Here is a 17,253-nt window from a genome sequence, read left to right as displayed (position 1 = left end):
TCCACACTGTAGCATGTATCAGTAGTTGGTCTTTTTTGTTGCTATATAAAATTCCATCATATGATTATACCACAATATATTAATTCTCCTCTTAATGTACATTTGGGCTGTTTCTAATTTGGAGCTATTATATATATAAATTCAGTGGTTCCTTCTAGTTCAATGTACAGAAGTTTATACTTTTCCTCTATGTTATTCCACAAAGGAGTTTGTTTACACAATAAAATAATAGTAGAGAAACACAGTGAATTAAAGTAAGGATAAAATAGCATGCCTGGGCAGATAAGAATAATATGCAAACTCTCAGGTCTTTATAGTTCCATAATCATGTTTCACTTAGACTCTGAGCTTCCTGGAAGCCAAAATACAAAGAGATATATGGTGAGTTACAGAATTTTTGTAATAGAATTAAAAAATCAGTTAGTCAGGGGAAGCAAATTTTCTGTTGGCCCTAAGTTTCAAAAAAAGTTATTCAGCCAGGTGCGGTGGCTCATGCCTGTAATCCCAGCACTTTGGGAGGCCGAGGCAGGTGGATCCCCTGAGGTAAGGAGTTTGAGACCAGCCTGGCCAACATGATGAAACAGCATCTCTATTAAAAATACAAAAAAAAAAAAAAGAAAGAAAAATTAGCTGGGCGTGGTGGTGCATGCCTGTAATCCCAGCTACTCGGGAGGCTGAGACAGGAAAATCACTTGAACCTGGGAGGCAGAGGTTGCCATGAGCCAAGATCGCACCACTTCACTCCAGCCTGGGCCACAAGAGCGAAGCTCCATCTCAAAAAAAAAAAAAAAAAAAAAAGTTCTTCACCTTTATGGTAGTAATTAGGAATTATTAAGAGAGGGAATCAATAATGCCCTCAAGGCAGCTCTACAAGAAATATATTGGGCCACGCATAGTGGCTCACGCCCTTGGGAGGCCAAGCACTTTGGGAGGCTGAGGCATTTGGGAGGTCAAGGCGGGTGGATCACTCGAGGTCAGGAGTTCGAGACCAGCCTGGCCAACATGGTAAAACCCTGTCTCTACTAACAATACAAAAATTAGCCAGGCGTGGTGGCAGACACCTGTAAGTCCAGCTGCTTGAGAGGCTGAGGCAGGAGAATCACTTGAACCTGGGAGGCAGAGCTTGCAGTGAGCTGAAGTCACATCATTGCACTCCAACCTGGGTGACAAGAGTGAAACTCTGTCTCAAAATAATAAGAAACTTTTAGATATCATTTTCATCTAGTGCCCATAAGAGTTGATACCAACCCAGTAGGTTGTAAAATAGTATCATAGTCAGTGGTTTTGAATGTGGGTGTGTACTTTTAAGGAGAAAAAGGTATATTAGAATATCACATACCCTAAGCCAGGGGTCGCCAAACTACAGCCCACTGACCAAACGTGACCTACCACTTGTTTTTGTTTTTCTGAGACAGGATCTCACTCTGTCATCCAGGCTTGAGTGCAGTGGCACAATCAAGGCTCACAGCAGCCTCGGCCTCCTGGGCTCAAGGGATTCACCCACCTCAACCTCCCAAGTAGCTGGGACTAAAGGTGCGCACCACCACACCCAGCTAACTTTTGTGTTTTTTGTAGAGATGGGGTTTTGCCATGTTGCCCAGGCTGGTCTCAAACTCCTGGCCTCAAATGATCCACCCACCTCAGCCTCCCAAAGTGCTGGCCACCCCATTTTTATAAAGGGCTTTGTTGGAACACAGCTACACCCATTCATTTACATACTATCTGTGGGTGCTTTCCTGTTACAATAGCAGAGCCCAACAGTTGCAACAAAGACCATCTGGTCCACAAAGCCTGAAATATTTACTATCCAACCCCTTACAAAAAGAGTTTGCCAACTCCTGCCCTAAATTAGTAGTAGGATAGAAATTTCAGATATTATTTGCTTCTTGGTTATTGCTAATGCCTTTGTGTAGTCTCCACCCCTTCAGTACAAGTAGGACCTGTGACTGACATCTACACAACAGAATATAGGAAAAGTAAAAGGATTTTGCAGGTATAATTAAGGTCCCACATCAGTGATTTTTATTTAATCAAAAGAATATGGAAGGCTGAGGTAGGAGGATCGCTTGAGCTCAGGAGCTTGAGACCAGCCAGGACAACATAGAGGGACCTTGTGTCCACTAAAAATCACAAAACAAAACAAAACAAAAATCAGCCAAGTGTGGTGGCAAGTGCCCACAGTCCCAGCTTCTTGGGAGACTGGAGCAGGAGGATCACTTGAGCCCAGGAGTTTGAGGCTGCAGTGAGCTATGATCGTGCCACTGCCCTCCAGCCTCAGTGACAGATCAAGACCCTGTCTCAAAAAAAAAAAAAAAAAGAGTGATTATCCTGGTTGGGCCTGACTTAATCAAGTGAAAGTTCTTAAAAGAGAGACTGGACCTTGCCTGACATCGGAGACTTCTCTCCCTTGTTAGCTGGAAGAAGCAAGCTATGTGTTGTGATGGGGTCTATTGAGAGGGCTGTGTGGTGGGAACTATGAGTAGCTTCTGAATTCTGCCAACAGCCAGGTGAGCTTAAAGGAGGACCCCATGCCTTGAATGAGACTGCAGCTCTGGCCAACACCTTGATCACTGCTTTCTGAGACCCTGAAGCAGACACTCCACTAAGCTGTGCCTGGACTCCTGGCCCATGGAAACTGTGAGATAAGAAATGTGTGTCGTTTTTTGTGGGGTTTTTCCCCCCTTTATTAGAGGAAGTCCCACTCTGTCACGCAGGCTGGAGTGCAGTGGTGCAATCTTGGCTCACTGCAACCTCCACCTCCCAGGTTCAAGCAATTCTCCTGTCTCAGACTCCTGAGTAGCTGGGACTACAGGCACACACCACCACGCCCAGCTAATTGTGTGTGTGTGTGTGTGTGTGTGTATTTTCAGTAGAGACAGAGTTTTACCATATTGGTCAGGCTGGTCTTGAACTCCTGATCTCAAGTGATCCACCCACCTCAGCCTCACAAAGTACTGGAATTACAGGTGTAAGCCACCACATCCAGCCAAAATGTGTGTACTTTTAACCCACTAAGTTTAAGTTACTTGTTATGTAGCAACAGAAAGCTAATAGAGGCCGGGCGCGGTGGCTCACACCTGTAATCCCAGCACTTTGGGAGGCTGAGGCAGACAGATCACCTGGGGTCAGGAGTTTGAAATCATCATGGCCTACATGGCAAAACTGTGTCTCTACTAAAACTATGAAAATCAGCTGGGAGTGGTGGTGGGTGCGTGTAATTCCAGCTACTTGGGAGGCTGAGGCAGGAGAATCGCTTGAACCTGGGAGGCAGAGGTTGTGGTTAGCTGATATTGCACCACTGCACTCCAGCCCGGGCAACAGAACAAGACTCCATTTCAGAAAAAAAAAAGAGAGAGAGAGAAAGCTAATAGAGCCACCTAGTCTTCCCAATTTTTTCTACAATACACATATGGTTTAAACATGAGAAACTATCACAGTATGTATAAAGAATTCTTAATTTTAAGAAAATTAACTGGGCATGGTGGCATGCACCTATAGTCCTAGCTACTTGGAAGGCTAAGGCAGGAGGATCACTTGAACCCAGGAGTTCGAGGCTGAAGTGAGCTGCGATTGTGCTACTGCATTCCAGCCTGGGCGACAGAGCAAGACCTTGTCTCTTTGGGGGGGGGGGGGGAAATAGAATAAGAAGGAGACGAAGGAGAAGAAGCGGGAGAAAGAGGAGGGGGAGGAGGAGAAGATGAAGAGGAAGAGGAAGAAGGAGGAAGAAGACGACGGAGGAATAGGAGGAGAAGGAGAGGAAGAAGATTTTTTTTTTAGAAGTGCACACTGAACTAAGGTTCAAATGATGTGATGCCTGGAATTTGCTTCGAGCTACTTGGCAGGGCATAACGGGACAATATAGATGAGATGAACCATCACTGTTGAAACTAAATTCATGCATTTGTGGAGATTTTTTCCCTATTCCTTCCACTTTTGCATATGTTTGAAATTTTTCATAATAAAAGTTTTTAAAAATTACACTTGTACATACAGAATTAACTTAAAAAGATGTTTCTAGTTTCTTCTAGAGGAAAACTAAACAAGTTAAATGTCTAACATAGGGAGCTGGTTATACTAATCACTAAAGACACACAATATGTTTATATGCATCTTTTGATTGCATAGAAAAATGATGCCATTAACATTTTTCTATGGTCATATTAATTTGATGTGCAAATAAAATACTTGTAAACAACAAAACACGTTCACAAAACTTAGGGTTTTTTTGTTTGTTTAATTCAACTGAGTAAAGTCAGTCCCATCAGACAGTGATTAAATCCAGTCTAAGTGCCCTGGTGACTCCTCTTGATGGAAGGAGTGCAGTGGAGGTGTGTGGAGGAGGGGAGAGGCTATGAAGCCACCCAGTGATCCTCCCTGCCCTTCATCGACCCCTCAGCCTTCTGCTGGACAATAGGCTACTTTTAATCCACTTTAATGTTCTGTTAAGTCTCCAGATCCGCTTTGAACATACAGAGGTTGGGCAAGGAAGAGGGTGGAGCCAAGCAGGTAATTCAAAATCTTAGTGCATCTTAAATAAATATCATCATGATTCTCAAGAAAGATTCAGGCTGTGACCACCTTCAGGGACCTCCAGTTTTTACTGCAGCTCATATGGCCTTAGATTCTCATATTATCACCAAGAGATTTATTCATTTTCCTAAAAATCATAAATTCTCAGTACCAGCATCTATTTTCCTTGGTTCCTTTGTCAGTAAGATTAGAGGACGAGCTACATTCCACACCAAAGTGGCTCTAGGGCCCATTTCTTACAATCAAGATTTCAGATCACATTAGGGCAAAGTGTTCAAAATCACAATGAGATACCACTACCTGCCTATCTAAAATTAAAAAGATTGACTATACCAAGTGTGGCACAAAGTATGACTAGAACTCTCATAAATTGCTTGTAGGGATACAAAGTTTGTCTACTACCTGGTACAACCACTTTGGAAAACTGTTTAGAAGTCCCTACTCAAATCAGCACAATAAATCAATCAATGTAAAATAAAGTTGAGCACATGCCTTCCCTATAAGTCAGCAATTCCACTACAAGGTATATCTCTAACAGAAATACATGTATGTATTCATGGAAAGAGATGTTTTCATAGCAGCACTACTGGTTTCCAGAGACAGGGTCTCACTATGTTGCCCAGGCTGGAGTGTAAGGGCTATTCACATGTGTGATTATGGCACACTATAGCCTCAAAATGCTGGGCTCAAGAGATCCTCTTGCCTCAACCTCCTGACTAGCTGGGACTACAGGTGCGCAATGTCATGCCTGGCCCACGGCACTATTTTTATTAGGCAAGACCAGAAACTTCCAAAATATCCATCAATAATAGACGAACAAATATACTCATATAATGAAATTCAATTCAGAAATGTGAATGAAGTACTGCTATAGGCAACAATATGGATGAATCTTATAAAAACTGTTGAGTAAAAGAAGCCAGTCATAAAAATAGTGTATTTCAATTTACATAAGATTAAAAACAGACAAAACTCATTAATGGTGTGAGAAGTCGGATTATGACTATTTTGGGGAAGAAGAAAGGGATAATGTTGGGGGCATTTGGGGGTACTGATGGAGATGTGTCTTTTTTTCTTTTTTTTGAGACAGTCTCACTCTGTTGCCCAGGCTGGAGTGCAGTTGGACTATCTCAGCTTACTGCAACCACCACCTCCCAAGTTCAAGCAATTCTCCTGTCTCAGCTTCCCGAGTAACTGGGATTACAGGCATAGACCACCACCCCCGGGTAATTTTTGTAATTTTAGTAGAGACGGGATTTTTACCATGTTGGCCAGGCTGGTCTTGAACTCCTGACCTCAAGTGACCAGCCTGCCTCAGATTCCCAAAGTGCTGGGATTACAGGCGTGGTCCACCATGCCCAGCCAGATCTGTGTCTTTATGTGAGTGGTCATTACACAGTATTCACACTATGACCATTTATTGTGCTGTTTCACAGCTATAAAAAAAAACAAAAGATTTCCACTAAACAGTAATACTAACTATCACATCATCTTAGATCACTAATAACCGGCCAGGTGCAGTGGCTCACATCTGTAATCTCAGCATTTTGGGAGGCTGAGGCGGGTGGATCACTTGAGCCCAGGAGTTCAAGACCAGCCTGGCCAACATGGCAAGACCCCATCTCTACAAAAAATTAGCCATGTGTGGTGGCATCCACCTGTGATCCTAGCTACCAGGAAGGCCTGGGTAGGAGAATCACTTGAGCCTGTGGAGTCAAGGCTGCAGTGAGCAGGGATCACACCACTGCCCTCCAGCCTGGGCAACAGAGCAAGACCCTGTCTCAAAAAAAAAAATCACTAATAATCTTCAAATAACAAGGAGAAAAAGAAACTAACATTCTTAGGCACCAAATATGTTACCAGAGATGTGCTCTGTACCTTATACACGTTATCTTCAGTAATTCTCTCAGTAACTTTTCACAATAGGTATTAGTACTAAACCCATTTTATAAAAGCAGGATTTAAGACTCAGAGAACTTAAATAATTTGTCCTAGGTTGCAAAGCTCTTAAACAGCAGAACTTAGATTCAGATCTGGGATTGCTTTGCACCAAAAACCCAGAGTTGTTCCACCACACCCCACATAATTCCTTACATGGCCCTGGGCTATTAGTGCCTTTGACTTTTACCAATAAAACAACTTCATAAAACTTGCGCCCTCATAAATATCTCATATAAACTAAGTAGCCCAAGGTGATTTCTTAGGAATATTATTGCATTATGCTCTGTTGCCATTTACAACCCAGGAAATGTTCCAGAGCCTTTACTACTAAGACCCAAAAGCAGGGGTACAGGTTCCCTGATTGCCAAATAACATTTAATTGCCTACGACAGCCAGAATACAACCAAACAACCTGCTGAGCAGCTCTTCTGCAAAGAGGCCTCTACCAAGGCCAAGTTACTCTTTTAAACCTTCTCTTACTCTAGCTGTTTTATTATTCATATACTTTTAATAGCATCACAATGATTGTTTTATAGGCCTACTGTAGCTTCAGTTAATGCTAAAGACATGACAAGTAGCTCCCTTTTAAATTTTTAACCAGAAAAAAAGTTTACGAAAAGCACATACGCTTCTGAAACAATACCATTCTGTATCCAAACAGAAATCCAGGCAGTTTTACAAGGCGGCCTGCAAGGTTTTACTGGGCCCCATCAGTACTTGACGCTCATTACAACTACAAAAACTGAAGCCTTGGTGACTATCTACAGCCAAGTAAGTGACGTTTTCTGACTTTAAAAGGCCATTTTCAGGCAGTATTGTAAAAGAAGATGAAGAAAGAAAACACTGTCTTTTTCTCCTTTTAACTGGACAAGAAAACCAAATGCGCAGTAGTTGGAGTGGAGTGACACTAAATAGGACACTAAATGTCAACATTATGCAACTACTGAATACATCTACTTAAACTACCAAAGTTGATGCGCTTAGTTTAGAAAGGGCTAATGGCTTTTATTGAAGGGAAATGAGTTTCGTTAAATGTATCAACAGTGCTAACACATTAATAATTGAACCATAAATCTTTCCCACTGTTCCATTAGACATACTCTATCATATAGACAATGAGGAACTTAATGCTTCAGCTTTTACATGTAGGAACTAATAGCAGAATCCCTCCCAAATTAGATTGTTGGATTCCTGAAAAATCTTCCGGGTAGGACAATTCCTAGCTGTAGAAACAGTAAGACCTTTTGAGAAAATCAAGATTGAGGGAATATGGTCCTGAGTGAATCTTTTATAAATATTTTTAAGTGTACTAATCTACAATGATAAAGCTAGCCAGCACATTGTAGTCAATAACATTTTTACATGTCTTGAATTAACAATAACGGCCTCTCTACAATTAATCTTCATTCCCTATCTCTTCGATCCATCGATATTTATTAAGTTCTCCTTTCTTCAAGTTTCAATAAGATTCACTGTGCTTGTTTGGAACAAGCACAGGCTAAGGCTAAGAGGCAGCTATAGGCTATAGGCTAAGAAAGTTTTTCCTGTCTTCAGTTTTCCAGCCCAGTACATTTTTACCATTCAGATTTTTTTTTTTTTTTTTTGAGACAGTCTCACTCTGTCCCCCAGGCTGAAGTACAGTGGCAAGATAGCTCGCTGCAACCTCTGCCTCCCAGGTTCAAGCAATTCTCCTGCCTCAGCCTCCTGAGTAGCTGGGATTACAGGCATGTGCCACCACACCTGGCTAATTTTGTATTTTTAGTAGAGATAGGGTTTCACCATGTTGGCCAGGCTGGTCTCAAACTCCTGACCTCACGTGATCTGCCCACCTCAGCCTCCCAAAAACATTCAGATTTTACAGCTCAGAGCTGTGGCCATCCCAGTCCCCCAAAGAGCTACCTGCCTTGGTCTTAGAAATGCACGGATTTTTTTAAACAGAAAACAATTAATTAATTTAATAGATTTAATAGATAACATTAATTGACTTATGCATCCAGATGAGTAGATTTTTTTTCATTTCTCTCCAGTCTCAGAAGTATCGGTCCAATGTCAATATACTCAATTCCCCTCCTGCCTCCTCACCATATCTTGATAGTCCACCTCAGGGATCAGACTCCCCTTTCCATTTCCTTCTGTCTCCTGCAAAAACTCTAGCTTTATCTGCTGTGATGTTCCCCCTAATGTGTAGCTTGGTGAGGCAGTAGTACCCAGTTATTCAATCAAACACTAGCCTAGGTGTTGTCATAATTAATAGATTGTTTTGTAGATGTTAACATCTGCAATCAGTTGACTTTAAGTAAAGATTACCCTCAGTGATGTGGGTGGGCCTCATCTAATCAAGGAAGTCCTTAAGAGCAAAAAGTAAGGTTTCCCAGAAAAAGAAATTCTGCCTTAAGACTACAGCATGAATTTCTGCCTGAGCTTCTGACCTACTGGCCTGTCCTATAAATTTCAGGGTTTTTTTTTTTTGTTTTTTGTTTTTTTTACACAGTCTCACTTTGTCACCTAGGCTGGAGTGCAGTGATATTATCTTAGCTCACTGCAACCTCCGCCTCCCAGGTTTAAGCGATTCCTGCCTCCGCCTTCCAAGTAGCTGGGACTACAGGCGAGTGCCACCATGCCCGGCTAATTTTTTGTATTTTTGGTAAAGATGAGGTTTCACCATGTTGGCCAGGCTGGTCTTGAACTCCTGACCTCAAGTGATCCTCCTGCCTCAGCCTCCCAAGGTGCTGGGATTACAGGAGTGAGCCACTGCACCAGGCCTAAATTTCAGATTTTGAACTTGCCAGCCCCAAAAACTGCATGAGCCGAGGCCTGACTGATATACCAACCTTCCTACCTTCTCTATTCCTACTGCTGTTATTTATCTCAAAACAAAGAACTCATGAGAAGGGGAATCTCCCAGTTACTCCACAGTAAATTTTATATACCTGCTAATATTTCATGAAAGGGAAATTTTAAGTTGTGTAGATATTGCTATAATTTAACATCATTTCTTCCACTTTCAAGCTGGCTTACTATTTGAATAAATTGCCTCATTACTTGACTGCAAGCCAACATTGAGAAGACTTCATTCACTCAGTTGAGAAAAGGTGCCAATTCAACCAGAAACCTGTTTTCTCCCACCAGCATGAAACTGCTCTTGCAAAGATTAAGACAGTAAGAGAAGCCTAGCATGGCTTCCTCCATCTTGCCTCTAGCCTCACAGGATGCCTGGCTTCTCATTCCTGGCTGTTAAGTCAGGGAGGAATTTAGTTCATAGTTTAACTTTGAAGAAAGGATGATAATAGCCCCTCTGTAAAACTGATTCCTTCTTTGTTGGGGAGTGAAATTGTCCTTGTAAGACTAATGAAAAAACATAAGAAAATGTTTTTTGCTAAAATGTAGGCATAGTTTTGATAATTCCTTACTGCTCAGGAGTCATGTGGCCAGAGGTCACAAAATTTGTGGCTTCCCCAGTTGCTCCTATAGATAACATCACTATTGTAGAACCTACGATTGGTCTTTTGAGGTATTTTCAGACTGACCCAACCTGGATTCATGATTCATGACTCAACTGGTCCTGTGGCACCCACCCCCCAACCACCCCAAGGCAACCTCAGTGCACAAGGGCCATTTTCCACACCCCTATGATTGCATTCCCCAGCCAATCAGCAGCACCCATTCCCTAGTCCCATGCCCACCAAACCATCCCTGAAAAATCCTAACTTTCAAGCCTTTGGGGAGACTGATTTGAGTGATAATGCCAGTTTTCCACATGGTCAACTTCAATGTCAATTAATCTCTTCTTTACTTCACTACCACAGTCTCAGTGAATTGGTTTTGTCTGTGCACCTGTCAGGACGAACCCATCAGATGATTACAAGAGTTGAGCACATCTGGGAAATTCAAATCAACTTCCTCAGTCCAAAGAACACTGGGAACACACAGTCAGGCATGGGGACCACTTCCCACAAGAATGCCTACGTACCAAGCATATCTCCAGCTTGCTCTCAAAAATCTAGGTAACATATGGCTGTGCAAACAGAAGTTGTATTTTTCTAGCCTCTGAAGAAGAAAAAATTTATAGACTTTAGAAATCTAAACCCCTTCTAGGAAGTTAAAATATATCCTATAGGAATGAAAGAAAATAGAATTGTCATACTGCTTGTGATTCAAGCATTTTATCAAAAGTTTTCTATTTCTAAGAAAGTTATTTTCTTCCAAATGCATACAGCAGCTAATCTGAAGGGAAAGGACAATATAAAACTTTATCTTCAACAGAAAAATACCTACAAGTAATCATTATTACCATGTCATTTGGATGGGCGATTATTGATTTGAAAACCCACCAATAGGACTGTAAACTAGTTCAACCATTGTGGAAGTCAGTGTGGCGATTCCTCAGGGATCTAGAACTAGAAATACCATTTGACCCAGCCATCCCATTACTGGGTATATACCCAAAGGACTATAAATCATGCTGCTATAAAGACACATGCACACATATGTTTATTGCTGCACTATTCACAATAGCTAAGACTTGGAACCAACCCAAATGTCCAACAATGATAGATTGGATTAAGAAAATGTGGCACATATACACCATGGAATACTACGCAGCCCTAAAAAATGAGTTCATGTCCTTTGTAGGGACATGGATGAAATTGGAAATCATCATTCTCAGTAAACTATCTCAAGGACAAAAAAACCAAACACCCCATGTTCTCACTCATAGATGGGAATTGAACAATGAGAACACATGGACACAGGAAGGGGAACATCACACTCTGGGGACTGTTGTGGGGTGGGGGTAGGGGGGAGGGATAGCATTAGGAGATATGCCTAATGCTAAATGATGAGTTAATGGGTGCAGCACACCAGCATGGCACATGTATACATATGTAACTAACCTGCACGTTGTGCACATGTACCCTAAAACTTAAAGTATAACAATAATAAAATTAAAAAAAAAAAAAAGAAAACCCACCAATAACAAATACGGTTAAGGAGACCACTCCACCCACCATGAAACTTGTCAGGACTTACAACCAGAAACTATCATTAGTACTCTTCATGAGAAGAGCCACCAGCCAACCCCAGTCAACCAAAGGATCCTTTGTAGAACTGGCCAGATTGAATACTGGTGCCAATGATCAATGAATAGTGAAAGGAAAATTTAAAATCCCTCCAGCCTCTTCTAAGAACAAAATATCACACAGAAACAGAGCAGAGGTGAAGGTCCCATAATCTTTCAGTCCCCGAGGAAAAGGGCATCCATACCAGTGACCACCCCTTTACCACTGCCTCACTCACATGCACACAAAACTTCAACACCATCTCACTTGAGACTCTTGACCTCTGCGAGGGCCCTTCATAGGTGAAGTTTCTTTGCCCAGTGCAGATGCACCCCTGATGGTAGGAAGAGGGCAGATGCTCAAACTGCCTCCTGTGACTATTGTGGATGCTACAGGAAAAGGAAGCCCAGGGCTCCAGCAGATGAAGTCTCAGGTCTCCTGCTGTATTTACCACCATCATTTGTCTTTGACTGGAAGAATCTCAATGAGGAGCAGCTTAAGAATCAAATGGGCTTGCACGGAGGATGAAGAAACTGCCATTTGGGAATTAAATGCAATCGGATTTTTGCAAAACCCTGAGCCTTCAGCAATACATGGAGAATGATTTACTGGAGTCATGACTATGAGTGAAACATTATGCTTTGTTATATAAACATAAATAAGCAAGCTCTCCAACCTCAGGAGGCTTATATTTGGCAGAGAAGGCTGACACATCCACAGCAAAAAGATGGTGGGGAAAATTTGCTTAATTGAGGAAAACGAGCCTGTAGAACTCCACAGGCGGAAACAATTAATTTCAATAAGAAAAACAAATTAAATTTTGTTGGTTTCCCCCACAAACTCAAAAGGAAGGATAGGGGGCACTTGGAACTCAGGGAAGAAAAGAAATGGAAAGAAGTTACACAGAAGGGAGAATGAGCCCCAAGAAAAAGAGAAGACTGAGCCATGTGCCCCTCTGTTCTCAAGCCTTCAGTAAAAGTCTATAACACAGCAATCCTCTAGAGAGTGCTGTGGGACAGGAAAAAAAAAAAGGACTGGACTGGGTCAACGCCTGGGGCACACAAGACAGACAGGACCCTTTTTTGCCTCTGGGATGTGAAAATCTTAGAAAATGTATTTGGAGGATTGTGTTTGAATATTAAAGAAACAGAGACCAGAGGACTTCGCAACCTTTGTGTTTCACACATAGAAATGGTAAAGTAATAAATTTTAAAATGACAGTGGGAGTGCAAAGGAAGGAAATGGCTTTGACATTCTGTAACACTGAGCTAGGGAATGAACCAGGGTTCACGCTTTCTCTCATAGTCCTGTTGTTATTTCATGCTGGTCTCTCTGCTTAAAACACCTTCTTAGGGTTCACCCAAATGCTACCTCCTTCAAGGAAGTCTTTGTGACTCTTTCAGGCAGACACGGGTTAGATAGTTCAGGCTGCTATAACAAATTAAACATTAGAAATTTATTTCTCACTGTGGTGGGGGTCCCAGATCAGGGTGCTGGCATGGTCAGAATCTGAGGAGGGCCCTTTTCCTTGTTCACAGACGGTGCCTTCTCACTATATCCTCACATAGTGAAAGGAACAAGCTAGCTCTCTCAGGTCTCTTTATAAGGAAACTTATCCCATGCATGAGGCCTCCACCCCCATTACCTAATCACCTCCCAATACTATCACATTGGAGGTTAGGGTTTCAACATATGCATTTTGGGGGGACATAAACATTCTGACCAAAGCAGTAATCCTCCCATACTGTCAGTCACTTACCTCAATTAATTCCATGATCCAACTGCCTAATAAATGCTCATTCCCTGAACAGCCTCCCCTCTAAACAGTAATCTAGACTCAAGAATAGGAGCTGTGTGTCTTTCTATCTGGGTCACCTCAATGCCAAGCACATTAACTAGCACACAGCCAGCGCTTAATCAAAGTTTCTGTAGATGAGGAGTGGGCAGTAAATGGAAGAGAGGAATAGTTTAACTGCACTGTGAAAGATTATTCTGGTTTGATTAAACAGAGAAGAGATCGAAGACACTCTAAGAAAAGGAAGCACAGGAAGGAGGAACATAAAAGGAATGGTCTGGTTCAACATGGTGGCCGGAATGAATGCACGCATCTCTGTTCTCTTCTGAAATCCCACTGACTGCAAGGAATTTTTTAAAAACTGTGAATTCGGTCAGGTGCAGTGGCTCATGCCTGTAATCCTAGCACTTTGGGAGGCCGAGGTGGGTAGACTGACTGAGCTCAGGAGTTTGAGACCAGCCTGGGCAACATGGTGAAACCCCGTCTCTACTAAAATACAAAAAAATTAGCTGGGCATGGAGGCGTGTACCTGTAATCCCAGCCACTCGGGAGGCTGAGACAGGAGAATCACTTAAACCTGGGAGGCAGAGGTTGCCGTGAGCTGAGATTGTGCCACTGCACTCCAGCCTGGGCGACAGAGCAAGACTCCATCTCAAATAAATAAATAAATAAATAAATAAATAAATAAATAAATAAATAAATAAATAAATAAATAGAAGCACGGAATTCATAACACAAATAGGATTAGTATTGTCAACGTATCTCTGACTATGGAGCAGCTAGAGCCTAGATACTTCTACCCAATTACACCAGGGTGCTGCTGTCTCTCACCTTTGGCAGATTAGAGAGTTGTTCCCTGCACAGATCCTGAACAAGAATCTCACACCCTAGGACACTCGACCCTCAATGCACATGCTATGTGCTCCTTTGCCATGCAATATATCAATTATGTGTACACCATGTACTTCCTGTACCCGACACCAGATCTGTATCTGGTACCCGATACCAGATCCTTCAGCAACTCCAGCCCAGATCCTGGCCACCCCCCAATGGAAAAGTCCAGCTGGGGGCTGATGACCACTAGAGCCCACCAGTTGGCAAATCCATCCATGCACCCAAGTTCACCCAGAAGTTTAATCATCTTTCTCATGACCTACTATTAAATAAAATTTTTGAAAGCCTCACTTTATTCCCCCTTTTAATACAAATTTACTTACGCCATACAGATGTCTAGTATTCATTTTAAAACATCACTTAAGGATGTTTTAGATTGTTTAAAGTTTAACCAGAGAAGACATCCAAAGGAAACAGGAGAAACCTGACCCAAAACCATTTACTGGGGCTCGAGCATCCCCAGAAAGAAGCACAGAACTAGAGTCCCAATTACAGCAAGATGGTTTGGTTTGTAATAAAGAAATTCCTATAATCTGTAATTTTGTTTTTAAACCAAAGTTTACTTTCTAAAGAAGCTTAGAAAACCTCTACAGAGACTATAAAAGGACTTCTGGGTAAAGATGAGAGGTTGACAATCTCCTAATTCTTACTAAAACAAATACTTTATTTTAAATCGAAAGAAAATGTTATCCAAATTCCAACCAAGGAAAAGTAATATAATTTCCTGCCCTAAATTTCAAAAGTGGCTGCAAATGAAAGAAACAGAAGATTCTCAAAAAACTTACGGAGTCTCTGGGGTCAGTTGGAAAATGCTCCTAGTTCTTTACTTCCTCCTATGTCTAGGATTTTACATCCTTGTCCCTCGCCATGTGACGCTGCTGTACCTCCCACTGGAGTTAAGCTATTGATGCACACAGAGGTTTTAAATGTGCTTGTGTGTTGGGACTTGGTCTTTCATGCTCCTGTGATCCCAGCAGGTCACAACTCCCTTCCATCCTGGGTTCCAGAACAGAGACATGGAGCATCCTGGAACCCATCTGAAGCCTGGGTCCAGCCTGGCCCTGCCAAGCCCAGCCTACATCCCCCAGAGTGGAACTTACCTGCAGACTCCTGAGCAGGAAACTCAATGTGTGTTGTAAGCTGCTGAGATTTTGCAGTTGTTTGTTCCACCGCAAAAACTATTACAGGTTCCTAACTTAATCCCCATCTTTTATATGCAATATTAAAGAAAAAAGGTCCATAGACAAAAGTCTCAAATTCTCACTTATACTTGATTTGTTTTTGTTGTTGTTGTTTTGTTTTGAGATGGCGTTTTGCTCGTCGCCCAGGCTGGAGTTCAGTGGCACGATCTTGGCTCACTGCAACCTCCACCTCCTGGATTCAAGTGATTCTCCTGCCTCAGCCTGCCAAGTAGCTGGGATTACAAGTGCTTGCCCCCACACCCGGCTAATTTTTGTGTTTTTAGTAGAGATGGGGTTTCGCCATGTTGGCCAGGCTTGTCTCGAACTCCTGACCTCAGGCAATCCACCCGCCTCAAGCCTCCCAAAGTGCTGGGATTACAGGCGCGAGCCACTGCGCCCGGCCTAATTTGGAGAGAAGCAAATTGAGTGGAGGTGTAGCAGCCCAGGGGAGGGGAGGGAGGAAATCCTCAAGAGGAGAAGCATTGAGCTGCCACTATAAAATAGCATGACCCCAGGAGAGGCAAGAACACCATCAGGGGTAAGTTGGGAAGCGTTACCCACTCGGGGTTTCTGTCCTTCTTGGGAATAGGACACTCCTAGGCAGAGAGAATCCTGGCGTAGGACAAGCCAAGGCCTCCAAGGGAGGCTTTACAGAACCTCAGCAGAGCTCTCCTCCACCCCCAGCCACACACCCCCACCCCCTTGTTATACACAAGCCACAAAAATACACAGAAAATAATATTCGGTCTTCAGACTGCAAGTCAGAAAGAAAGACAAACAGATCTTAGAAAAGGTAGCAAATTCAAGAATTCATTTATACTATATTATATTCACCAGAAAATGGACAGAGTGGTTTATGCCAAGCGTGATCAAGATAAAAAGAAATGGCACAGGGGCTAAGCCAGCATGAAAACACAAGAAAAAGAGATAGAGGGAAGAAGGGAGGGAGAGGCAGACAACATAATTGAAGAGAAAATAGGCTGGGTGCGGTGGTTCACGCCTGAGGCTGAGGCGGGAGGATCGCTTCAGCCCAGGAGTTCGAGACCAGCCAGGGCAACAACGGGAGACGACCACGTCTCAAAAATAAAAAAAATAACAAAAAAAAAAAATTAATTAATTTTAAAAAAGAAAAGAAAACATAACCAGAGGAAAAGAAGGCTAATTACCTGTAAGTGATTCCCACTACAAAAGAATTTAAAGAAAACATGAATTTTATAAAACAATAAAGTCAAAGTGAATAAGTAATGAAGGGAAATGAAAGGGAGGATGGTGAAACTAAGGAAACAGAGGGATCAAAACAGCATCATTATAGAAATAAGGAGTAGGAATGGTGAGGAGAAGACAGCAACCAAAATCAAAATTACCTACAACAAATAAAGGCTTGAGCCTATCACAGCAAAGGAAAGCAAAGCTATAAAAGCAATTGAGAGTATTATACAGGAACTAAGACAAAAATGGGTGTTCTTAAGATAAAGAACTTGATAAATGGAATAAGAAGATAGAACAAAATAGAAGATTCCCGTAACATGAAGGGAGAACTAAACATGAAGAATAACACAAACTGGGCCGGGCGCAGTGGCTCACACCTGTAATCCCAGCACTCTGGGAGGCCAAGGCGGACAGATCACCCGAGGGCAGGAGTTTGAGACCAGCCTGGCCAACATGGGGAAACCCTGTCTCCTCTAAAAATACAAAAAAAACAAGCAAAAAAAAAATTAGCTGGGCATGGTGGTGCATGCCTGTGATCCAAGCTACTTGGGAGGCCGAGGCAAAAGAATTGCTTGAACCCAGGAAACAGAGGCTGCGGTGAGTGGAGATCAACAGAGCAAGACTCCGTCTAAAAAAAAAAAAAAAA

This window comes from Gorilla gorilla, chromosome 13 (genome assembly GCF_029281585.2).
Source record: "Gorilla gorilla gorilla isolate KB3781 chromosome 13, NHGRI_mGorGor1-v2.1_pri, whole genome shotgun sequence".
NCBI classification, from domain to species: Eukaryota; Metazoa; Chordata; class Mammalia; order Primates; family Hominidae; genus Gorilla; species Gorilla gorilla.
The sequence above is the reverse complement of the archived record's forward strand: the minus strand, read 5'-3'. Positions refer to the sequence as shown.